Genomic DNA, 13,806 nt, shown 5'->3' on the forward strand with positions numbered 1-13,806 from the left:
CCTGAAACCTGTTTGTTGAGCTGAATGCCTGACTGTTGCTTGATTGTTCTAAGAAACTAAGAATAAACATAATGACTTACTGATCCAAAATCACACATAGCTGGTGGAGACTCAATGTCTCCGGGGGAACGATGCAGGAGCACGTTCCCACCATAAATGTCAGTGGATTGAGACAATGCATTGAGACAATGCAGGAACAACAAACAAGATGCTCCATCTAGATATGTACTTACACCACCCACAGCCACCCACGACTTAAAACTTTCCACATACCTTTACATTTCATATATTTCCTAGTACTATAATCACTTACATAATTTACACATATATGAAATCTTATAATCACATTAGAAATAAATAATTTGTGAATTATTACTAATACTAGTAGTTATAAAGAAAGAATTTTCACGTTTTAAAACTCTAACCTTTAAAGCATTTACTTAGATAAGGGGAAGTGAAAGACACAACTGATAACCAGCAGCCTTTGTTCCCCCTCGCGGGCAAAACCCCTTGCAGACAGGATATTGTTTAAGTGAGATGGTCAAATACTCACATCTACAAAGTTAAATATTAACTTGTAAAGCTCAGCAAGTTGTAGAAATACCTTTTGTAATTTGTAATGCTTTGTCAAAAATGTATAAAAACCACTCTTAAAATTCAGTAAAGTACAGCTGCTTTCTTCATCACTCGGTGTGTGGCAGTCTGTCATTTTCATCCTGCGTCGACCTTTCAATCAACCTGTAACGTTCGCCCTGAGCACCCTCAGACTGAGGCCCAACGACTGGCGGTCCGCGGCACTAAGAGAACGATCCGTTTTTGCTCTCCATTTCTCTTCCTCTTTGAGAGTTTGGGAGCGTTCAAAGGCTTTATCTTCGATGTCAGGAATCCTTTTTTCTGCTTGGTCCATTCTGTTATTGAGGGATTCTACTGTATTTTTCATATCTTTGAGGGCTGCAAATTCTTGCTTCAGTGTGTCTAAGTCTTTGGTGGTTTTTTCTTTAAATTCGTTAAATTCTTGAGACAATTTTTAAATTTCTCCTCGGATTCCTAATTCCATTTTATCAATCTTGTCTGCAATCCAAATTCTGAATTCGATTTCTGACATGTCTGCCAGTTGTTTATGAATGGGATCTTCAATTACATCCACCATATCTTTTCTTGAGGGAGTTGATCTATTGTGGTTATTCATGTTAGCAGAGTTTTTCCACTGATTCCGCCCCATGGTTGTTTTACTCCCTTTTATTTTTCCCCTGGGTTTTTTTTGAGGGCCCATTCAGTGTTGTGGCCTGAGACACTGGGGCCCTATCTGGTGTGGTGGGGCTAAGTGGTTCTGACTTTTTTTCAGCTGGCTTCTGTTTGACCCCAGTGAAGCACTTGCTCTGGGTTGAAGTCTCAGTTCTCTGAGTCGGCCCTGCCCTGGAAGTTTCCAGGGTCTGTGAGTCACATCAGGCAAATCCTATCCTCAGGGGTGGCATCCTCTGGTTGCCCAGGGAGACAGGGGGTGTGGCTTCAGCTGCCTCAGGGAACTGCGCTCTGATGTGGGTCTCCCCCAGCCTCACTCCTGCTTCCCAGAGTCAGGACCCACCAGGCACTGTCCATACCCCAACAAATCCCCCAAGAATCTGGACTCCTGGGGGGACAGGTCTCCAGATTCCAGAGTGAGGGTCGGGTGGGGCGCCAGGAGCCCAGAGCCACCGGCAGCGAGCACACTCAGTTCCTCCTAGTCTCTCGTCAGAGTGAGGGCAGGGGTGGGGGGAGCGGTGGGAGCCCAGAGCCGCCAGCAGCGAACACACTCAGTTCCACCCAGTTCCTTGTCCAGCTGTGTGCAGGCACTCAGGTCTCCAGACCACAGAGCGAGGGCAGGGGGAGCGCCGGAAGCCCAGAGCAGCTGGGAGTCCAGAGCTGCTAGGAGCCCAGAGCCGCAGGGAGCCCAGAGAAGCCGGTAGTGAGGTCACACAGTTCCACTCAGTTTTATGGCTGGTTGTATTGCTGCTGAAGGAGAGCTGCTGCACCACACCTCAGGGAAGCACTTCCCTGGTGAGGGTTGCCCTCAGCTGACTGTCCTCACTTCCCTCCCGTGCCCCAAAATCAGTGCTGACCAGCCGCAGCTCGGGCAATGTCCTCTCCCCTCTGGAAGTCACCCAAGAATCCGAACTCCTTGGGGACAGGCTTTCAGACCTCAGAGAGAGTAGAGGGGAGTGCTGGGAGCTCAGAGTTGCCGGCAAAGGATATTTACAATTTTATACAGTTTTTATGCCTGGCAGGAGAACATCTAGGCACCCTAGTAAGGGAGGTAGGTCCAGATTTTAGTAGGTCTCTCCCGTGAAGTGTAGTGGGAGGGCCTTTGATTTCTTCCCGTTTGTTTGTGGGGCTCTTAAGCCAATCAGATGGGGGACTCCCATCCGCTTGGTGATGGGTTTTGTACCTTTTGTTTGCATCGTTGTGGTCGCAGCTCTCCTTAGCGGGGTTGATGTGCGTTTTCAACTTTCTCTCTTGGTGCTGCTCAAATCCATCAGGTTACTTGCTAAATTTTTGTCCTTTAACTCTCCTTCAGGATGGGAGCCTCTGTGGAAAGCTGGCTTCAGTCCGCCATCTTGTCTCTGCCCCTGGAACTAAGTATTTATGACAGGTCTCATCACACAGCGTAATTACTGAAAAAAGGGCACCAAATTATTTTATTCTAGTCACAGGATTCTTAAATGTGAAATGATATAATCAAAGCTAAAAATAAGCAAATTAAAGATTCTTGTTGGCTATGGCTTAGCAGACATCCTACACAGATCTATAAATTTATGAGGGACTTTCAAAGAGATCTGATTCATCACAGTAAGCTCTCAGATTCAAACTATTTGGAAAATTCTTTGGCAATGCTACCTGAATTCCCCATTAGTGTGAGAAAATTCTGACTGAACTGAATTTCTTAGGTGAGAGATATAGATGTCTGTGTTTTACATGTACCCTGTATAAGCTAATGTATAGAAGTCTGGCTATTACCTGCCTAGGCATCTGTTTCTTGAAAAACCCTATACCAGTATCTGGAATTTATGGATCCAGGTTTGAGGGTACCTGTAAAGAAGAGCTGCAAAAATAATTGAGTAAAATAAATAATAAATTTAACAGCAAAAATGAGTGGGAGAAGGGAAGGCTTAGTAGTCAACACAGTGGTTTCATTCACAGAGATGTGCCTGCTGCTAGAATACTCTAGGAGATTAGCATTTATTAATCTGGCATGTCTCAAGAAATTAATTAAAATCTGGTATTATTAGTAGGCATAAGAAATTAAATAATGTTTCAATGTATCACTTAAGTTAACTGGGATAAACTGGCTTTCTAATGGACTAGAAAAATTAAAGGTCCTAATCTTTAAACTCTGCTGCCCACAAATCATTAAAAATTCCATAGCTCCTAGAATGTCCACTTTGTGAAATATTTGATTTTACATAAAAACAAAAATATCAACTCATTAAATCAGCTTTCATTAATATTTCCAGTATAATCTTTTATTTTCTTATTTATCATATCCTTATTTATGTTATATAAATGAGATCATTCTTTAATGATCCCATTTACTATAAATCCAAAAAATATCAGCATTTAACCTAACTTACTACTAAATTTATTATAAAGCCCTAAATATGTCTTTGGAGAAGCCTATTTTTTCCTGAAATCTATATTCACCCTTTCTAGTTAAAACATGTAACTAAACATCATGGCTTTCTAGTATTTAGTGAGAAACCACAGTTACTGTTTTAATGGTTTTCCATATGAATAGCAAATATTTAAGTGGTACTTCTCACCTGAAAATAAAATAGTTAATATTGTGAAAATTTTCTATAAAGTAGAAAAGATGTTTCAAGGAAAAGAAGTAAAATCTAGTGATGAGAGGAAAACAAAAAAACAGTTTCCTTAAAACAGATTTGAGAAAAAATTGGCCTTTTTATTTGCAAAACAATTGACTTTTTTCATTTTAATTGAATTTTAATACAATTCAATACACTCTAAAGCAAACAGGTGACAATAAAAAATACTTATAAATACACTCTAAAGCAAACAGGCGACAATAAAAAATACTTATAAATTCATTATTAGAATGCCATGCTGCCAAATGATCAAAGATACGATTGTCATATTTTGGAAAAGAATTAACAAATTTGGTATACTCCAAATATTTAAACAAAAATCCAAATTAGGAGCGGTGGGATCACACCTGTGGTGCATCTTACAGGGGTATTTGCGAAACTGGGTAAATGTAGAATGTAAATGTTTTGGCACAGTAACTGAGATAACGCCGGAAAGGCTATGTTAACCACTGTGATGAAAATGTGTCAAATGGTTTATGAAGTGAGTGTATGATGCCCCATGATCATATCAATGTATACAGTTATGATTTAATTTAAAAAAAAAAAAAAGAATAGGGAGAAAGGGGAAAGGGAGGGGAGGGAGGGAGGAGGGAGGGGGAAGGAGGGGGATTAATGGGATTACACCTGCGGTGCATCTTACAAGGGTATATGTGAATCCTAGTAAATGTGGAATGTAAAGGTCTTAGCAAAATAACTAAGAAAATGCTACAAAAGCTATGTTAACTAATGTGATGAAAATGTGTCAAACGATCTATGAATCAAGTGTATGGTGCACCACGATCATACTAACGTACACAGCTATGGTTTAATAAAAAATAAAAAATAAATAAAATAAAATAAAATAAAATAAATAAATAAATAAATAAATAAATCCAAATTAGATGCTACATCCTACATGAACTCTAGTTTTGCTTTAATTTAGTTATCACAGTCATTTATCTCAGTTCAGGTTTTACATGAGACAGATAAGAAACGTAAATAAAGAGTAGCTGGTATAAGATAGCAAGGCCACAGACAACCATACCATTCTGCAAAGTCTAAACGTTAGACACAAATGTCTCTAAATATGCTTTTTCAAGTTTAAAGGAGTTAACAAGGCTATTTATCTGTCCTATAATGAGTTTGTTTCCTCTGATCTGTCATAACTAAAAAATGATAATTTTTTAGACATGCACAGTATACTATGTATTTGATAAAGAGTTAGACACTTCTCAAGATTTGGTAGCTGTAAAATGTATTTATTTGTCCTAATAATAGGCCAGAATTTTCAAGTTTAAATATAGTAATAATACTGACAAATGTGCTCATTTAGTACAGTCTACTATAAACTTCAAATTCCACTCAGTGTAGATTTACAAGGAAAAATACAAGAAATTCACTTAAGACTCTTCAACCCACACAGAGAAGTGGACTTTGCAACAATCCAACATTTGTTCGTTCAAGGTTCAGAAAACCCCCAGAAATAGAGATGTCCCGGTCTTATAATATTGAAAACTAATGCTTTCTTTTCAGATCATGTCAGAATACAGAAAGCTCAACATAGTTGCATCCCAATTAAGTAAGAAATAAAACTGTTTTTCTTGGAGACTTGGTTCACAAACCAATCAGTGTCTCAGAAATTAGTCACTGTGTAGGAAATGAAACACTGGAACTACAAATAGAGATGAGCACCAATCATGTTTGCAATGTATGTAACTTCAATTCTGAGAAAAAAAAATTGCCATTACTCACTGGTTATAAAATATCTACATGAATCTCTAACAGTTGAATGTCTGAATCTTTTGGTTTTCTGCAATAAGATTCAGATGATGAATGGCTTCATATATATGTATACACACACACACACACACACACACACATATATATACAAACACACATAGATCTTTTGCAGGTGCACTTTTAGAAATGTAATTTCCAAGTAACTGATTATAAATATGCCCCCACTCTCCACTTTTACAATAGTAGCCAGGCACTACTGATTGTTCAAGCTCAACTAATAATTTTATGGATAATTACTGGATTTTACCACTTCCCCACCCAACCCAACAAATTTATGAAATAATTAAAAAGTATTTATTATCAGTAACAAGTTTATTTCAGTTTTTTTTTTTTATATAGCTAAATGTCATGTGCTAAAAACTGGACACTTAGATCCAGGGACTAAACAGTATTTATAATGTTTTAAAGTTCAGAAATAAAAATGTTAGCCCATTTATAAAAAAAGGACAACCAAAACTTTTAACTAATTTTAACATACTAGAGAACACATTTACTCTTTAAAGTGATAGTATTTATATATTTTCTTCAACTCTTTATCTAGAGCAATTATGAAATCAGAAACATATAGTAACTGGTACCAAGCTGAACAGAGGTATAAATATAGTTAATGGTGATGGCATCTCTCCTGGTAACCTGGTATTTTAATCCAGTTATAAGTAAATTTAGCTTTGGCAGCAAAGTCAATAAAGACTAATGAGTTTAATGGAAAAAAATGTTTAAATATGTTTTTTTTTCTCTTTTTTTTTTTTTTTTTTTTGTAGAGACAGAGTCTCACTTTATGGCCCTTGGCAGAGTGCCGTGGCCTCACACAGCTCACAGCAACCTCCAACTCCTGGGCTTAGGCGATTCTCTTGCCTCAGCCTCCCGAGTAGCTGGGACTACAGGCGCCCGCCACAACGCCCGGCTATTTTTTGGTTGCAGTATGGCCGGGGCCAGGTTTGAACCCGCCACCCTCGGCATATGGGGCTGGCGCCCTACCGACTGAGCCACAGGCGCCGCACTTAAATATGTTTTTTTAAAAAAAAACATGACAAAAAGGATCTGATGATACTATCAAAATCAGCACACTATGTATACCTTGTGAAGTGTATATTACAAAATAGACAAGGATCTCTCCTAAAGGGTATCTTCCCATAGGGATCACTGCACCACACCATGCCAGAGGTTGACTCTCACATTGTTTTCTACATGAGTGGAGGCATGAAGTAGTCCTGCTACAATGTACTGTATATGATACACTTGATATCTCAGAACAAAAATAGTAAACACAGTACAGTTATTTAGCCAAAGAAATCTATATATAAGTTTGAAAATAGGTTGCTTATCATACAATAATTAATTGTAAATGTGATAGAAACCACTGGCTAAACAGGAACACCTGATAATCTAATTACCTGAGTATGTCCTGTAAAAAGATATAAGTCTTTTCCCCCAATTTTCGCTTGTATGTCCTGCATCTGAATCTACAGAATGAAGAGAGACAGAAAAGAAAAAAGCACATAAAGGGAAGTGCAGAATTCAACAAACCAACATTTTCAAAAGACCACCAGTTACTTAATGATTTATCATTATTTTTCCAAAAGATTACTTTTTAAGACAAAGCCAAAGTACGTTTAAAACACAGGTTTTGCCAACACCTAAGATTTCAGTTTCTTCATCTGGAATATCTTAAAGTTGAGGAATTCAACCATGCTTTTTCAATAATACATATTACTGATGCTGTTTATTAAAACATACCATCTGACAAACAGTAAAAGAAGTAGTAGTACTTCATCACTGTTTTTTTGGGTTGATTAGAATTTGTCTTAAGAAAACCTGAATCAACCCATTTTGTTCTCTGAGTGTCAAACTACTCTGAAGACAACAAAACACCGTGGACTGCAGTATCATCCTAGATCGCAAATACATTCAAATGGTATAAAGTGGCACAAAAGTATTTATAGTTTTTGCATTGTTGAAATTTGCTATTTGGTACCAGAATACATTCTTAAATAAATATAATTACATCATGCATCATTTTAACGAGCTTTTCTCACTTTTACTAATGACTTACTTCCTGTTTTTATATATTTGGACTATGGAAATGTTAGACAAAAAGGAAATTAGAGTAATTTTCTTATTTGAGTTCAAAATGGGTCATAAAGCAGCTGAAACAGCTCGCAACATCAACAACACATTTGGCCCAGGAATTGCTAACCAACATACAGTGCAGTGGTTCAAGAAGTTTTGCAAAGGAGACGAGATGAGGAGGATACGGCCGCCATCGGAAGCTGACAATGACCAACAGAAAGCAATCATGGAAGCTGATCCTCTGACAACTACAGGAGAAATTACTGAAGAAATTGCCTAAAAACTCAATAACCATTCTGGCATTCAGCATTTGAAGCAAACTGAAAAGGTGAAAAAGCTCAATAAGTAGGTGACTCACGAGCTGACCAAAAACCAGACAATCATCATTTTCAAGTGTTGTCTTCTCTTATTCCATGCACCATTTCTCAATTGGATAGTGATGTGTGAGGAAAAGTGGATTTCATATGACAACTGGTGATGACCAGCTCAGTGGCTGGACTTACAGGAACTTCCAAAAGCACTTCCCAAAGCCAAACCTGCACTAAACAAAGGTCATGGTCACTGTTTGGCGGTCTGCTGCTGATCTGACCCACTATAGCATTCTGAATCCCGGTGAAACGGTTCTACCTGAGAAGTATGTTCAGCCAATCAATGAGATGCACAATAGACGGCAACGCCTGCCGCCGCACAGCGGTCAACAGAAAGGGCCTGGTTCTTCTCCATGACAATTCCTGACCACAAGTCGCACAACCGATGTTTTAAAAGTTGAACAAATTGGGCTATGAAGTTTTGCCTCATCCACCACATTCACCTCGTCTCTCAATAATCTACCACCACTTCTTCAAGCATCTCAACAATTTTTTTCAGAGAAAATATTTCCACAAGGAGCATGACGCAGAAAATGCTTTCCAAGAGTTCGTCAAATCCCAAAGCATGGATTTTTACACTACAGAATCAAAAAACTTATTTCTCATTGGCAACAGTGCGTTGATTGTAATGGTTCCTATTTTGATTAATAAAGATGTGTCCGAGCCTAGTTGTAATGATCTAAAATTCATGGTCCAAAATAGCAATTTCTTTTGCACCAACCTAATACTATAGTGATCACTATAAAAAGCCCTCTTAGAAAGAAAGCATTCTAAGTCAAAGTCAATCAGTTAAGAATACATAATTCTGTCTAACAATTCATGACAGAGAAATGAGAATATGGAGAACTGACTTCAGTGATATGGACAGAGTACATACTTTCACTTATTAAGAAATACACCATTTCAACTCACAATAATATTCTGATCTTCACATCCTCAACTTATTGACATAGACCTTTTTTTCCAGGATCACTATTACAAGACAGTATTCAAGATTTCAGTACTCAAGTGTTCAAAAAAAAATAAAAAAAAGTAACTCTAAAACATAGTATTTTTTAAAAATAAGCCTGAAAGTTTAGTGATGGAAATATTCACTCAGTTAAAAGGGTAATAAAGTAACATTTTTTAATATCATTCTGAAGTTAAGTGGTAAATGTAGTAAATGACAAGATTTTCAGTAAAGACATTTAAAAACTGAATATATTAACAACTACAAAAATTCCATGAAAAATAATTGACATTTCATATAAAAACACACAAATTCCACAGATTGCAAAGAAAAAGTGGCAACCAATAAATTGTGCCTATTAGACTGAAGTGGATTATTGAAGGAAATCATACTATTTTAACAGATTAAAAGCACAATGGATAAATTGAACTTGCAATTACAGTCATAATATAAGTAGTTTAACAGTTGATCTAAAGCAGTGGTTCTCAACCTGTGGGCCATGACCCCTTTTTAACAATGAAAATACATTGCGGCGTTAGGAAGGTTAAGAACCACCTAAATCTTCCTTTAGAAGTAACCAATTCAATTCACCCTGACCCCACATATCGTTTGGCTTTTATTCAGATAAGTATGTTTAGACAAAGTATTTGTGAATATGTACTCTATAAGGACTTAATTCAAGAGCTAGAATATTAAAGCTTCCACATCTGTCCCATTAATCAACTACTTCTTCCCTCTATGCTATACTGAGACTAGGCTGTATTAAACTACTGCTATTAATGAGATGGATGTAAAACAGTGAGTTCTAAGCAGAGCAATCCTTTCCATGATATGTTCTTTTATAGCAAGGCAAGACAAGTAACAATTGTGTATTTATTTATGTATTTGTTTTATTTTATTTTTGAGAAAGACTCTTGCTCTATTGCACTGCTAGATTATAGTGTAGTGAGATCATCAAAGATCACAGCAACTTCAAACTCTTGGGCTCAAGCAATCCTACTATATCAGCCTCCCAAGTAGCTGGGACTATAGGTGTGCACCAACACACACCTTTTTCTACTTTTGTGAGAGACTGAGTCTCATTTTTGCTGTTCTCAAACTCCTGACCTAAAGTGATCCTCTCACCTTGGTCTCCCAGAGTGCTAGAATTACAGGCATGAGCCACCATGCCCAGCTAATATCTGTAATTTTTAAAACAATCTTTTAAAGTTAATATTCTGTTTCAGGTTGAAAGAAAATAAGAAAAATGCCAAGAATGATTTTTAAAGTCTATTCTACATTTTTTTTTTTGAGACAGAGTCTCATTATGTCACCCTTGGTAGAGTGCCATGGAGTCACAGCTCACAGCAACCTCAAACTCTTGGGCTTAAACAATTCTCTTGTCTCATACTCCCAAGTAGCTGGGACTACAGGAGCCCACCACAACGCCTGGCTATTTTTTTGTTGTAGTTGTCATTGTTGTTTGGCAGACCTGGGCTGGGTTCGAACCCACTGGCCCCGGTGTATGTGGCCAGCACCCTAACTGCTGAGCTATGGGTACTGAGCCTATACTACATGTTTGAAATTGTTATAATAAAATCGTGGCAAGAAACGGGATAAATCCGTATAATAAATAATTGCTACAAAATCACCAAAGGTGATTATTGTTCATAAATATAGCTCTGCTTTTATCTGCTATTTTAACATAGTTCCCAGAAAAACTATACCTTTAAATCTCTTTTAAAGGAAATTTTAAAGAATTCCTCTCTCCAAATCTGTTTAAATCACATTAAATAAGGTAAATACTTTCATGGCATCTAAAGTCTTAGGAAAATAGAACTCCTAAGGCTGGCTGGTAGAAAAGATTTAGTTTATTATATTTCACAACATGGACTTTGGAAACAGACCACACGATACCACTTTGAATTTTCTCATGCCATATTATCTAAAAATGCTCCCCCCAAATGAGTAAACAAATAATGATTACTAAAAGGAAACAAATACTAAAAAAGTGAAGTATATTTTATCTTTCTAGTTATCTAACCATGCAAACTAAAATGATGACGTAAAACATGTTCCCCAAGGTCCTGTGAGGTTAAAGAACATTAATATATTGCTAGAGGCTTTATAACTAGGTATGATTATTTGGAAAAATATCAAGAATCACAGAAATGTTCTATTCTTTTAAAAACTGTAACCATACTCCAGGGGATACATAAAGAAATAATTCAGTGTCTGATAAAAATACAATATGCAAAGATGCTCTTGAAAGCATTGCTAATAACAAAATAACTGCAAATTTAGTTTGAAGGCCAAGAAGAAACTGTTAAATTTTTTCACAGTAAGAGACTGTGGCTTTCCCTTGGATGCCACAAATCTAGTAAAGAAAATAAGTATGATTTTATGACTTATAGTGTAGGAATAAAGTTCACTTAGACATCTTTGATAACTACCAAAAATGACAGAAGTTACTGCACAGTGCATGTACTAGCACTACGAATGTTCATTAGCAATATATGAATGTTCTAGCTACGACTAACAAGCACATGCTATCATACCCAGCTAATTATTTTATTTTTATAATTTGTAGAGGTGGGCTCTCAGTTTGTTGCCCAAGGTAGGCTCAAACTCAATCAATCCTCAAGCAATCCTCTCACTTCAGCCTCTAAATGCACTGGGATTACAGTTATAAGCCACTGTGCCCAGATCCAAATTTAATTTGTCTAGTCAAGCACTTACTTTTCTGGAATGTTTTCTTTCAAAAAATTAGTAAGTACTAAAAAAATTAAGAATTTGGAAGTTTAAGATATGCTGGTCTATCTCAAAATAACATTTAAGAATCTTTACTTGGGCCTGTGCATGGTGGCTCATGCTTGTAAACCTAGCACTCTGGGAGGCTGAGACTTCAGCAGTTCGAGACCAGCCTGGGCAAGAGTGAGATCCCATCTTTATGAACAAATAAAAAAGACAAAAATTAGCTGAGTGTTCTGGCACGTGCCTGTAGTCCTAGCCAATCAGGAGGCTGAGACACGAGGACTGCTTGAGCACAAGAGTTTGAGGTGTTGTGAGCCATGACACTACAGCACTCTACACCTCTCCCCAGAGCACAGAATAAAATTCTATCTCAAAACAAAACAAAACAAAACTTTATTTGGGATAGCATTACTATTGATTTGGGGGCCAAATAGGCCTTTCTTGGACAATGGTATGAATACCCCTTTTAAAAAGTAATGACTTTGTAAAAGTAAATTATGTCCATTATTTCAAAAATGCAACTCATACAAAAAGTATAAATAAGTAAAAAAATAGCTCACATCCTGTCAAGTGTTAATATCTGGAGAACATCTTCCCAAGGATACTTCTAAATATATTTAAAAAGTAATTAGCAGAAACTGAAATACATTCATATAGGAACAAGAAAAAATAACATATATATGCTATTTTTAGTTGTTTTAAAATGCTATGTTTTTCTTTCATTTTTTATTTTTTTTGGAAACAGGATATTGTTCTGTTGCCTGGAGTAGGGTGCTGTGATAACATCATAAATTCAGGCAACTTCAAATTCCTGGGCTCAAGTGATCCTCTTGCCTCAGCCTACTGAGTAGCTGGGACTACAGGTGTGTGCTACCATGCCCAGCTAATTTTTTTTAAGAGATGGGGTCTTGTTGTGTTGCCCAGGATGCTATCAAAACCTTGGATCCACCTAGACTTCCCCAAGTGCTGATCTTATAGGTATAAGCTAACACAACCAGCCTGATGTGCTAATTTTTTTTTTTTTTTTTTTGGAGACAATCTCACTATGTTGCCCTTGGTAGAGTGCTGTGATATCACAGCTTACAGCAACCTCTAACTCTTGGGCTTAAGCAATTCTCTTGCCTCAGCCTCCCAAGTAGCTAGGACAACAGGTGCCGGACACAATGTCTGGCTAATTTTCTTTTCTTTTCTTTCTTCTTTCCTTTTTTTTTTTGGTTGTAGTTGTCATTGCTGTTTGGTAGGCCCAGGCTGGGTTTAAACCTGCCAGCTCCAGTGTGTATGTCTGGCACTCTAGCTTCTCAGCTATAGGCGCCAAGCCATAATATGCTATTTTTAAATAAAAAGCTGTAAGATTTAGTTTATTTTAATCCAACATAGAAAGAAACTAAAGTAATTACTTTTTTTTTTTTTTTTTGTGATTTTTGGCCGGGGCTGTGTTTGAACCCGCCACCTCCACATATGGGGCTGGCGCCTTACCCCTTTGAGCCACAGGCACCGCCCTAAGTAATTGCTTCTTGTTTATAAAAGGTATCCTATACCATTAAAAAGTATAAAGTATAGGGGCAGAGCAAGATGGCAGCCGAGTAACAGCTTCCTTGCATCTGGGCACCGTGAGTCTGGGGAGATAGGACTCCAGGCATCTCTGGCTGGTGGGAACAGCCTATCATCACTCCTATGAGGATACAGGGAGTCAGCAAGAGACTTCTGGACCCCAAGAGGAGGACTAAAACAGTGGAAAACCGGCAAGTGGTCGCGTGTGTTCAATCCGTCTAAACCCGCCCACAACTGTAAGTTCAGTAGCAGCGAGACTGCAAACCAGAAAGGCCTTACCTGTGAACTGTTTTGATGTCCTTGGACTTGGCACTGAGTTGAACTGCCTTGGGGAAGGCCTGAGCGGGAGTGCGGAGAACTTTGGCCGTTGTCTAGGCCAGTCTGACCCGCTGAGCCAGACGGAGCTAATGGTGTTTGGCGGTGGGTCACACGGAACCATTGTCAGTGATCTGCCCCGGCAAGCTCCGCCCTCATGGTCCCAGAGCTAGAAACGGGT

General features: G+C 37.9%; 1 pseudogene; it reads right to left on the reverse strand.

The window, feature by feature from the left end:
* The window catches only part of LOC128572298 (ankyrin repeat domain-containing protein 12-like), a 104,149-nt pseudogene that overhangs the window by 44,336 nt on the left and 46,007 nt on the right, over positions 1–13,806 (reverse strand).

The sequence above is a fragment of the Nycticebus coucang genome, chromosome 20 (assembly GCF_027406575.1).
Source record: "Nycticebus coucang isolate mNycCou1 chromosome 20, mNycCou1.pri, whole genome shotgun sequence".
NCBI lineage: Eukaryota > Metazoa > Chordata > Mammalia > Primates > Lorisidae > Nycticebus > Nycticebus coucang.